At 40.2% G+C, this 12,048-nt stretch overlaps 1 protein-coding gene and 1 pseudogene across 1 annotated transcript in view; both read left to right on the top strand.

Annotated features, from left to right (window-relative positions):
• LOC102433897 (natural cytotoxicity triggering receptor 3 ligand 1) overlaps positions 1-12,048 on the top strand; it is a 49,327-nt gene that overhangs the window by 20,530 nt on the left and 16,749 nt on the right. The gene's annotated exons all lie outside the window — the stretch shown is intronic.
• On the top strand, positions 7,195-8,280 carry LOC111827041 (annotated as a pseudogene).

The following is a 12,048-nucleotide window of genomic DNA, read 5'->3' as shown; positions in this document are numbered from 1 at the left end:
TCACAACCCACAGGTTGAGAACCGCTGGTTTAAACATTTAAGAGTATGATGTAAGCAAGATTGTGGACTAGGAGGTCCCAGCGCTTGTACCGCTGCCAGAGAAACACAGAATCAGCCCCACCAGAGTGCTCGATACCAGAAGTCTTAGGTGGTTTTTGGTCACAGGCATTCACAATGCTGGTACTCATGGTGTTTGTGAACTAATGGGTAAGGGGGTTTCTGCCTCCTTCACTGAAATTATTTGGTTCTGTGATTCTAGTGCCAGACTTAGCAAATTTGTAGCTACTGCTTCTTCCTTTTTGCTCTGCTGTTTTGTTTTGTTTTTTCCAAATATATTTCATTGATTTCAGAGAGGAAGGGAGAGGGAGTGATAGAAACATCAATGATGGGAGAAAATCATAGATAGGCTGCCTCCTGCTCACCCTGCACTGGAGATGAGCCCGCAATCTGGGCATGTGCCTTTGACCAGAGTCGAACCTGGGACCCTTCAGTCCGCAGTCCAATGCTCTATCCGCTGAACCAAACCAGCTAGGGCTGCTGTGCTGGTTCTTGAACCAAGTCTTTATTACTGATCCAACAAGTAGAGTAGCTGAAGTAAGTTCTGCTATGGTAACCCAATGTGGGTTCGTGGTCTTTTCAAATGTATCTTTCAGTTTTCTAAGCTGTTCTGAACTAAAGGTTGTGCAGTATTGATGCGCAGACCTTGGCTTGTCTGATCCATCTTATATGGAAGATTTATGTAGCAGGCCCTTATTCTCTATACAAATACCCCCCCTCCCCCAAAAGACAGCATGCTGCATCATTGCCCAAAATGTGAAGACAAGAGGTCAAACACCCAGATTTCACTTAGGTTTTCAGCATCGGCCATAGTATCTTTTCGAAGTATAATAAATGTTCCACTGTGTGTGTTTCTGAGATCCTGAATTTCATCTGTGTCAAACATATGCTTTTAATTGTAATCTATGATTATATAAGTGATTTTAAAAATAAATATTACGTATGAAAGGAGATTCCTTTAAAATGAGAGTATATATTTTTTCTTTGAACAGTCATTTGAAGTCTGAAGTCCACCAGAACTTGGAGGAAAACTGAAAAATCAACATCTGTGTCATCTTTTTACTTCCCTTCCCTTTTCTCTACTCAAATATTTTAAGACATAAATGGAATAAAGGAAGATACTTTTTAAATAAGAACACTTTTTTTTTTGACACCGATATTTAAAGATGGAAGTCCACCAGAACTAGGAAGTAAACCTCAATATCTGCTCTCACTTTCATACCTCCCCTCTTTTTTCTTTGTTCTTCTTTACTGATTTAATCAAGTAGCCTTAGGCCATAATTTAATGAAAATCTCAGTAACCATATAAGTGAGAAAGCTCTGTTTGTTACTTTTTAAATAAATTGCTCTCACTTACTCATGAAGATAGATATTCTTCTATGGGTGCTTATCATCCCCTCACAATAAAAGTCTCTTTGATACTCACAGTTCTTCTCTTGAGAAGACCATGTATTCCCTGTTTCTTGGTAACTTCTTTCTACTTTCAGAACCCTTAACTGCTAGAAATTCTTCTACTGAAGAGTTTTTGCTACTACTTGAGGTCATTTTTCATTCATACTTTTGCTTTATACTCTATCTATTTCAGATCAGATTTGCTATATATAACCAAAAACCAAAGATAACAGTGGTTTAAACTAAATAGGAGTTTTCCCTTTTTGTATAAATCTGTAGGCATGTGGTGTCCAGGTTCCTATCTTTCTGCTCTACTATCCTCAGTACATTGCTTTTATCCTCAAGCTGATTCATCCTTACCATCCAAAATTGCTTCTGGAGGCAGGTGGGAAGGGCAAGAAAAGATCTTTTGCCACTTGAGGAACTTTCTCAGCTCCCTTGAAGCAGTTTTCCTGGAGAACCACACAACATTTGAACTTACATTTCATTGGCCCAAACTGAGTTACATGGCCATCTAGCTGCTAGGGAAACTGAGACATCTTTGTGGCAATGTGACCAGCTAAATGTTAGGATACTTGTCCTAGCTGGTTTGGCTCAGTGGATAGAGTGTCAGCCTGTAGACCAAAGGGTCCTGGGTTCAATTCCAGTCAAGGGCAGGACCCTCGGTTGCAGGCTCCTTCATGGCCTGGGCCCTGGTCAGGGCTCCTGCAAGAGGCAACCAATTGATGTTTTTCTCTCACATCGATGTTTCCATCTGTCTTTCCCTCTCTCCCTAAACATCAATGAAAAACTATCCTTGGGTGATGATTAACCAAAACAAACAAATGTTTAATTAAGGAAGGTGGGAAGAGGTAACGTTTCTTAGGCAACTTTTAAAAAATAAATATATTTTTATTGATTTCAGAGAAGAAGGGATAGGTAGAGAGATAGAAACATCAATGCTGAAAGTGAATCATTGATTGCCTCTTGCATGTCCCCCACTGGGATTGAGCCCGCAACCCGGGCATGTGCCCAAAAGGGAATGGAACATTGACCTCTTGGTTCAAAGGTCGATGCTCAACTACTGAGCCATGCTGGCCGGGCTGATAAGCAACTTTTAATTTTAATCCAGACAGCCTTGCTGGCTACCTAAATATCTATGTACACTCTTCTAAACATAGAAAACACCCACCTCAAAAGGAAACCATCAAAATCCCACCCATTATTGCATATTGCTCAAAGACCATGATATCTCTGGCCACCCAGAAACTAAAAGTCAAGGTGTCTGCCCCATGGGCACCATATGCATAAAGGTGGGATAGGTGCAGGATAACTACATAAAATCAATCTTTTTGAAATAGGGGTAAATGGGAAACTAGCAGTTGCTGATCCATAGCAAGGTCTCTCTGCTCTGTCCATAAATATATTCCTTGGTTTTCCCATCAGGCAACTGCTGAGTCACCTTTCTGGGAGTAACTCCCTTGTCTAATGTCCTCAGGGGCTCTTGGTGTTGCCCTCTGGGAAGTCTTTGTTGACCTTTACTCTAGGTACATATCAGAAAGGATACACTTCTTGGAGGCTGGATAGTCCTACCACTCGGGGGCTCAGGGATTGTTTAGATAGTTACAGGCTATAGCAGGCCAGGTTTAGGGTTTTTATTGATTTAGGGTTTGTTTGATTGACAAGTCAATTTCCTAAAAACTTAGTAATTTTCTGGTCTGTTTTCTTCAATAATTATTATGAGTAACAAGAAAGATCTTGTCAAGGCATAGTTTTGTCAAAGAGCACATCTTCACTTGCTGGGTTCTGTGTTCTTTCTTTCCCTTGGGGTCTTAAATGAATGGCTTGGATGGGTTCACAATGGTATTTATCTGACCTTTTTTCTCAGGTTGGCTCCCATTACTTGGCAGAAAATTCTTAAGGGAAAATTCTTGAAAAAGGTTAAGGACATTTCAACAGCTTTCTCAGAATCTTTACTTAAGGTGTGTGGCAGTAGTTGACTTTTTTCATTCTTCAAGGCTCCAAATTTGGGACTTTTGTCAATATATTTTTTTTAGACAGAACAATTCCCTAAGCAAAGCTATATATATACCTTTCCATCTCTGTAAACTTGTAAACCTTAGCCCGAGTGGTATTTGTCTTGTAGGATTTTGCTGAAAGAGGCAGAGGCACCCCACATGCTAGCATTCTGAAGTTCTACCACACTTTCTTTGATACCCTTACTTCAGTTGGCATGAGGGCTCATGGCCTAAAGCCCTACCTCCTCAACTCAGCCCACTTCATATTTAAGATCCTTTTGCTTGCTGCACCTTACTTCTAGCCATCAGATTCTGTATAGGTCAAGATTCATGGCTGTAGGTCATAGAATCTTCTTTAGCTACTAAACCGAATGGGATTGATTATGGGAAATAGATAGCTCACAGAATTTTTGAGAGGGCTGAAGAAACAGAACCTAGGCTGAGCTTCTAGGAACTACATCACAAGAGAGGGCTGCCAAAGAAGCTGCTGCTTTTGGAATAATCAAGAAGCTGCCTGCCACTTTGGGAAGCTGCCTGCTGGATTAGAAAGACATGAACAGTTGCCAGCTCCAGAATCACACCACTGCTGACACGCTTTGTGTGGGACAACTCGGCTCCAAGTGAAAGTCTCAAGTGAGTGCATCTGATTGTTGGACCAATCATACCTGGAATCCTAGCTGCAAGGGAGGCTGGGAAATAATAGTGTTTAACTTTCCTACCTCTGTAGTACAGGAATGCATGTTTCAACTTTTCATGTGAACTAATCCACTGTAACACCTCATAATTTTACATTGTTTCTCTTAACATTAATACCTTTTAAACATTTTGTTTTCATTTTACAAGTTTATAACTAATTATTGGATATTCCTCCAAATATACTTCAGATTTTTTTCTTATATCATGGGTCCCCAAATTAAGTATAGCAATCTAGACATGTTTTGCTTATATTCAGCTTTAAAGACCCCCACAAAAATCACTCAACAGAGTAATGCTACAGTTTGTCAGGGATGGAGAAGAATTCCTCTCTTTGTGGTTAAAATTGTAGAAAACATCAAAAAAAGATCTGGAATATCTTTTTATTTATTACTGTATCTATGCCAAGAAATTGTGATAAGACAGAGGTTTTCCCAGGATAAACTTTTTTAGATGGTGGACTGTGGTTAAATCAAAAGGTAATTGGAGGAGAACTTAGAGAAATTTCTTAAAATGCTTTTATGAGCATGAATAAATAATGGATGCATATTAATGTAGACATACCTCTTAGTTTCCAGCAAATTATCTATACTAATAAAAGGCTAATATGCTAATTAGACGGGACATATTCTGGACATCCTTCTGGAGAAAGCCATTGTGGCGTGGCCAAGGTAGAAGCAGTTAGGCGCAATCAGGCTGGCAGGGGCAGGGCTGTTAGGGGCGATCAGGCAGGCAGGTGAGCGGTTAGGAGCCAGCAGTCCTGGATGGATAATTCAGGATTGCGAGGGCAGAGGAGAAGTCATTTGAAGGGCCTGGTAATAAGCTCCATGAAGCTGGTGGCTGTGAAACTTTAAGACAGCTGACAATGGTGCTATAACTTTCTACTTCCCTCAAAGCTTTCATCAGTGATTAGGGAGGTGCATGAGAAATACACCAATGGAAAAGTCATTACAGAAGTAGGAAAATGGGGGAGTACAGAGAGAAGAAAGAACTTAATTAAAACTCAGATCATTCAGGCAAAAGTAAGGAAGAAACAATAAATGATGCTACTTCAGAGATTGCTCAATTTATGTCCTGGTCTATTCAAAAAAAAAAAAAATCCCTTTGTTAACAACTGAGAGATAGAAAATATCTGCTGGTGCACACAATGCATTTTAAAAGTTTTATTATTTAAGGAGGATATAAAAAAGCTAATGACTTGGACAAGGGCTACCCATCAGAGATTCTGTCGAAGGGAATGAGGAGTCAGGGATTCTCCTCATGAGTCACAAGTTTCCTTCAGGGTTAAAAGCACTCTCCACAGTGCTCAGAAAGCACTCTAGGAGTGACTGGTTGCTTGTCCAATTAGTTCTAAAAAAGCTAACATTTCTGCAAATTTAGTTTTGTTTAGGCCAATATCAACCTTGAATCTCAAGGAACTATACTATGAATATTGAAGAGAGTGAAAATACATACACAGAGTCTGTTGTATTACTAATTAAGATGTAGATGTGGCTTTATTAAAACAGCATTAATTTCCAAAACATTCCTATAAAAGATAAAATAGAGGCTAAGAATTTTGCTTTCAGGACAACCTTTAGAAGCCAGTCAATGCCCAGAGGGACTGTTTCATTCTTTTGTGATGGCTCTGGTGACTTCTGGATAGTTCTATCTGCCCCTCTCTATCCAGTTTCAGGGCCTCAGAATGGAAGCTGAAATACTAGAGGCTGAAATATTGTAGCCAAGGTGGACAAAGGAGCCCCTTTTCCGTGAAGGTGTTTCTTTCTCTGAAGCAGTTAGTCCAGCATCCATCAGCATACATGAAGGTCATAATAAGGCCTCGTGACTTTCAAAGTATCTGTCTATGTACCAATTAACTGGGACTCTAATTGAAATATCACATTTTTTGAATGAACACATGTATGTTTATATGTAAGCTTGTGCCTAAAATAGGTCTGGAGGAAAAACCATTAGTTATTTCATGTCTTCTGAAAAACATGTCTTCTGGAATCTAGACATGAAAAACACCTTTTTAAAATTATTGGTTTTCCTTTTCATGAAGGAAACCAGTGCTACTTATCTATATTTTATCAATATTTATTATGGCTATAAAATCTGTTTAGTATTGATGATTTATACATCCTATTTTAGAGTTAGGATTTTATTTGGGGGGCATTTAAAAAAATTTTCTATTTAAATGTTGAATTAAAGATTTAACCTTTTATAAATATGTGGCCCAAAATATTCTGTTAATTTTAAATTTTGGAAAGAAATTTTATTAGTCTTATGTGTACTTAATTTTTCTTGGCTTATTTAGATAGTTGGACTGTTTTTTAAACTATAAGGAAATAATTGGATTTTAATTGATAATCAGAAAGACACAGAGACTTTCTTTAATTTCATTATATTTTAATTTGTTTATCAACTATGTGTTGTGAAACTTCTTTCAGTGCAATATTTGTTGAAATATTGTTGCTAAGGTCATTTGTATAGGTTCCTTTTTAATTATATTAAATGTAAAGTCAGAACAATATGTAATATTTGTTATAAATTTTCTGGGCAAAAAGACAAATTTGACAATATTGAAAGAATGGATTGTTTACAAAGCAATAACTTTTCAGGTTCATAGTCTCAGGGCCTTTCTTTCTCCTAAACTCTGTGGGTCCCCACAGAGACTTGCAACCAGGGGAGCAGCAGGCAGCAGCAGCTCCTTCCAGCCTGACCCCCTGATCCTGTATCCAAGGCCCCTTTTCTCTGACTCTCCAGTGAGCTAAGCAGTCCCACGTTGGCTCACTTCTTTCCTATAATCTTTCCAGAGAGTCAAAGCAGAGCACTGCCTAGGCTCTCTCCTGTTGCTTCTACTACCCTGAGTCCTTCCTTTGTTCCACTGTCCCCAGCGTTAATAAAAATACTCTCAAAATCACCTGGACTCAAGAAGGCGATGCGCAAGCCGGAAGCAGCTTCCAGCTCAGCTCTTTTGACTTGTCAAAGGGCCCTGGCTGGCTCATTCTCCCCCTCCCCCGACTCATGCACTCCACCAGGTCAAGACCCTCTGTCTCTACACAACTCACTGTAGGCTGTGACGACATGAGCAACAAAGAAGGATTGGGAGGGTTCAGGAAAAGGAAGCATGACAATTTTCCCCACAACCAGAGGAGAGAAAGGTAGGATATTAATGCATTGTTACCCGTGATAGTGGCCTTCAAAACATTTCAGCAAGAACTTGATGCAAGACATGACAAATATGAGAGACTTGTGAAACTTAGTCGGGATGTAACTGTACAAAGTAAATGATAATTTTCCTCTCTATAGGATTACAAGTGCTCCTGATATGGAGGAAATATTGACTGAGTCAGAAATTAAATTAGATGGTGTCAGACAAAAGATACTGCAGATGGCCCAGGAGCTCTTCAGAGAAGAGATGCATTAATTCCATAGAGCCATTGCCACAGGACTTATCACAGACTTCGGGAATATGTGGAGGCCGTCCCTTTCAACACTTTATTAAAACACGATCACTTATCAGTATGGATGAAATTAATAAACAACTGGTATTTACAACAGAAGACAATGGGAAAGAAAATAAGACCATGAGGAAACTGAGGTTTAGAGAGATGAAATAACTTGCCCAAGGACATACCCCTATGAAGCAAGGTCATGGAAGAGGTGGGAGGAGAGGTCAAGGTCATTTGGAAGAGTTAATCCCAAAACAAGAGGAGGGACAACTCATCATCTGAGACTGGAGGATAGAAGCCCTCTTCCGATGCTCAGTGCTCATGATAAAGAGTTTGGTACTTGGAGACTGAAAATCACCCCTGTTGATTACCTCCTGGGAGTGGCTGATCTAACTGGTGAGTTGATGCCGATGTGTATGAACAGTGTGGGCAATGGGGACATTGACACCCCCTTTGAAGTGAGCCAGTTCTTACGCCAGGTTTATGCTGGGTTTTCATTCATTGGCAATACTGGACCTTACGAGGTTTCGAAGAAGCTATTCGCCTTGAGACAGAGCCTGGCCAAAGTGGAGAATGGGTGTTATGCCTTGAAAGTCAGAGGCTCAGAAATTCCCAGACCAGTTTGTAAGACTAGTATTTGATATTTTATTTGACTTTATTGTGGCTTTTACATAGGAAATTTTCAGTTTTACTTGTTTTGAATTATATACAAGCTGTACATAAAAGTATCAAATGAATCATTTTTTGTGTCTTACTCATGAAAGTTTGCATTCGAATGTTTACCTATATGCCTATTTGAATTTTTGCTGGCTAAATTCTATCATTGTCTCTGCAGTGTGAATGTGCCAGAACTTTCTGCTACCTCTTTCACTTTACTTTGTGTGAATTTTGAGTGGTAGTAATTAGTAGAAGCCATTTATAATTGAAGTTGATGGTTTTGTAATATATAGGAAAGACTTTTTAGTTATATACCTGGCCTTGAGCTTTTTGTTTAATTTATTGGCAATATTGTGCCAAGTCTCCAAAATAGGCTTATTCCATAGAACGGAATTAAAACTACTAAGTTATCAATATATGTTAATGTTATGTGGCATTGTGATAATAATTCACATTATATTCTGGCTAATTTAGGCCACTTTGAAATAGCCTTCCTGAAAAATTGACAGAGACCCAGATGCTAGTAGTTTCTACATTTAACTTTTGTGCTTTATCACAGGAAGTCTGATAGAGAATTGGAATTAATATTATAATGTTTTACTGGTGTTTGAGTTGAATTGTATACTTGTACATACAACTGTAAAGCTTTTAGTAGTGATTGGTTAGCAATTTTTTTGTTGTCTATTATATTGACATTAGGCATGTTTGGAGACTTTCCTATTTTAGCATCTATAAGAAATTACATTTAAATAATTATAATGAAGTTTTGAGATTTTTGAAATACTGAGTTAGCCCAAACCTTTTATATAGTTGTCTAAATGTCCATTTGTGTTAATTGATAGTATAAAAAGTTGCCAAACGTATCCTGTACAATTCAGCAATAAGATAATTGTCACCACAGTTAAGAACAACAATGCTAGTTTCTAGTTATATATATATTAGATGTACCAGTTAACAATGGGGGATTTTGTAATCAAAGAAAACACGATAATTTCAAGAGAAACATCAAAACTGCTTTATTCAAAGTAATGTCTAGCTACGCATTTCTCCCATCTTTCAGGTAATTTGTGGATACTGTCTCAATAGAACTTTTCTTGTTTTGTGGCAAACCATTCAGAGACCCAATTTTTCACTTCTTCGTACATTTTGAAGTGCTGCTCAGAAAATGCATGTGCCATCTATCGAAACAAGTGGTAATCTGAAGGAACAAGTTCTGGTAAATACAACGGGTGGGTTAATACTTCCCAGGCAAGATCTCTTAACGTGTCTTTAACTGGTTTTGAAGTGTATGATGGTGCATTATCATGAAGCAAAATTACTTATCTGTGTCTTCTGGTGCATTCTGGTCATTTCACTATCAAAGCATGGTTCAAATAGATTATTTGTTGTCAGTAGCCATCAGTATTAATGGTTTCACATGTTTTTAGAAGCTCATAGTACACCACACCTTCCTGATCCCACCAAACGCAGAGCATTGTCTTCTTTCTGAAGGGATTTGGCCTTGTAGTCGATGTTGGTGGTTGACCTGGATCAACCCATGATTTTGTGCATTTGGGATTCTTAAAACAAATCCACTTTTCATTGCCAGTCATAATTTGATGCAGAAAAGACTTTCTTTCATGTCATTGAAGCAACATTTTACTGATGACTTTTCAGTTTTCCATTTGTCTTTTGTTCAGTTGATGTGGCACCCATTTTCCTTCCTTTAAAATCTTTCCCATTGCTTGTAAATGATCAGAAACTGTTTGCTGAGCAATGTTTAGTCTTTCTGCAAGTTGTTTTTGAGTTGGACACGCATCTTCATCCAATAATACTTGTAATTGTTGGTTCTCAAACATTTTTGGTTGATCTGGACGTTCTTTGTCTTTCACATTGAAATTATCACTTTTAAAGCGTTTAAACCAGCATTCACAAGTATCTTGAGATGGAGCATGTTCGGCCTAAGCTTCCTGATATATACAATAACTTTTTTTTTCAAAATAAAGTAACGAATTAAAACTTCCCACAAATGCTCTATTTTTTTTGGCACGGAATTCAACAATTTTAAGTGTGAAAATATCTATGATGTTAACAACTTCAGCAAATTTGACATATGAAGTTTTGAAGCTTGCTGTCAATACAACAAAATAGCATACGTATCAAATCGCATTTATATCAACATATGTGTAATTCCATGTATTGAAAAAAATCCGCATTATTAACTGGTACACCTAGTATATTTTACATATGTGAATATTTATTTAGAATAACAGAAATCACAAATTACAAATTTTATAACTTGACAATTAGCACAGATATTTCAAAATCCAGAAAAACAACATTCTGGTTTTATTAACTGCTTGACATATCTCTATATTGCCTTTTTTACATATTTGGGGTGAGGGGAGTGTAAATGTCTCTGTAATGATTTTGTAGTCCTTTTAAGAAAAACATTTTTATTGATTTCAGAGAGGAAGGGAGAGAGAGGAACATCAATGAGGAGAGAGAATCATTGATCAGCTACCTCCTGCACATCCACTACTGGGAATCAAGCCCACAACCCAGCGGGTGCCCTTGATTGGAATTGAACCCTGAACCCTTAGGTCCACAGGCTGACGCTCTATACACTGAGCTAAACTGGCTAGGGCACTTGTTATGTCTACAAAACCTGCCTGCCTTGGTGAAAACGGCAGGGGAAAAGGCCTTTCTGGGTGGGCTCCAGCCGGCCAGGGTGCTGAGGAACCAGGGCGGGGAGCGCGCCACCGCTGGACGGCGGAGAACTCATTTTTTTGATTGATTTTTCTTTGTTAAATGGCATTTAAATATAGAAAATAAATATCAAAAATATAAATCTTTGTTTTACTATGGTTGCAAATATCAAAAAATTTCTATGTGACACGGCACCAGAGTTAAGTGAGGGTTTTTCAAAATGCTGACACGCCGAGCTCAAAAGGTTCGCCATCACTGGGAGCCTAGTAGTTTTGCAATTTTCCTGCAGAACTTTGTTATGTGCGATGTGAAACCTGACCTCAGACAGTTCCTTTGCGGTTTGTATTTTAGACAAAATCTATTTACCGTCCCTAACTTCACGGCAGCCAGGGCTACCCGGTCACAAGTCCCTGCCCAGTGGAGAGGTTTGCTGGGCATCACCCAGATCCTCTCCCGCACCCTCATCGGAGTGATTGGAGGCGGAAGGGGACGGGGCGGCGCTTCAGGTTCAAGGCGACTCCCGGCTTCTCTCCCTGAAGTTCGCGAGGAGTCCTGACTGGGAGGCGCCGCTGCCGCTGCTGCCCCTTCTGCCTCCAGCACTCCGTGAAGGTTCTGGAAGAGCGGGGGCCCGGGCAATTGGAGGCTGACTCCTTGAGGCTGCTGGTGGAGCAGGATCACTCGCGGGGACGCGCAAGGTTCCGGGGCTGAGAACCGAGGCTGCCCGGGCCAGTGGCACGACCAGTCATCTCAGGGTAAATCGGGCTGAAGAAGGGGCAGGAGGGTGAGAAGGCGCAGAGAGGCCATCTAGCACCAAGCAAGTGACGGCCCCAAGAGGCGGTTTTGCGGACTGCGCTTTCCGACCCAGGACTCCCCTTTCCAGACGGAAACTCGGCGACGGCTCCAGGCGGACCCGGGCCGGGCGCGCTGGTCCCCCGCAGGCATGGCTGTCCCGGTGTCGGCGGCGTCCGCAGGCTCCCCGCGTGACTTTCTGTGGCCGCTCCTGGTTCTGTGGTGCTGGGTGTCCACCGCAGGTAAGGTGGGTGAGGTGGGTGAGGTGGGTGAGGTGGGTGAGGTGGGTGAGGTGGGTGAGATGGGGAGGTGGGGTGAGGTGGGGGTGAGGTGGGGGTGGG

This window comes from Myotis lucifugus, unplaced genomic scaffold, assembly GCF_000147115.1.
Source record: "Myotis lucifugus unplaced genomic scaffold, Myoluc2.0 scaffold_124, whole genome shotgun sequence".
Taxonomy (NCBI): domain Eukaryota; kingdom Metazoa; phylum Chordata; class Mammalia; order Chiroptera; family Vespertilionidae; genus Myotis; species Myotis lucifugus.
Note: the sequence above shows the minus strand (reverse complement) of the source record. Positions and strands in the feature narration are given on the sequence as shown.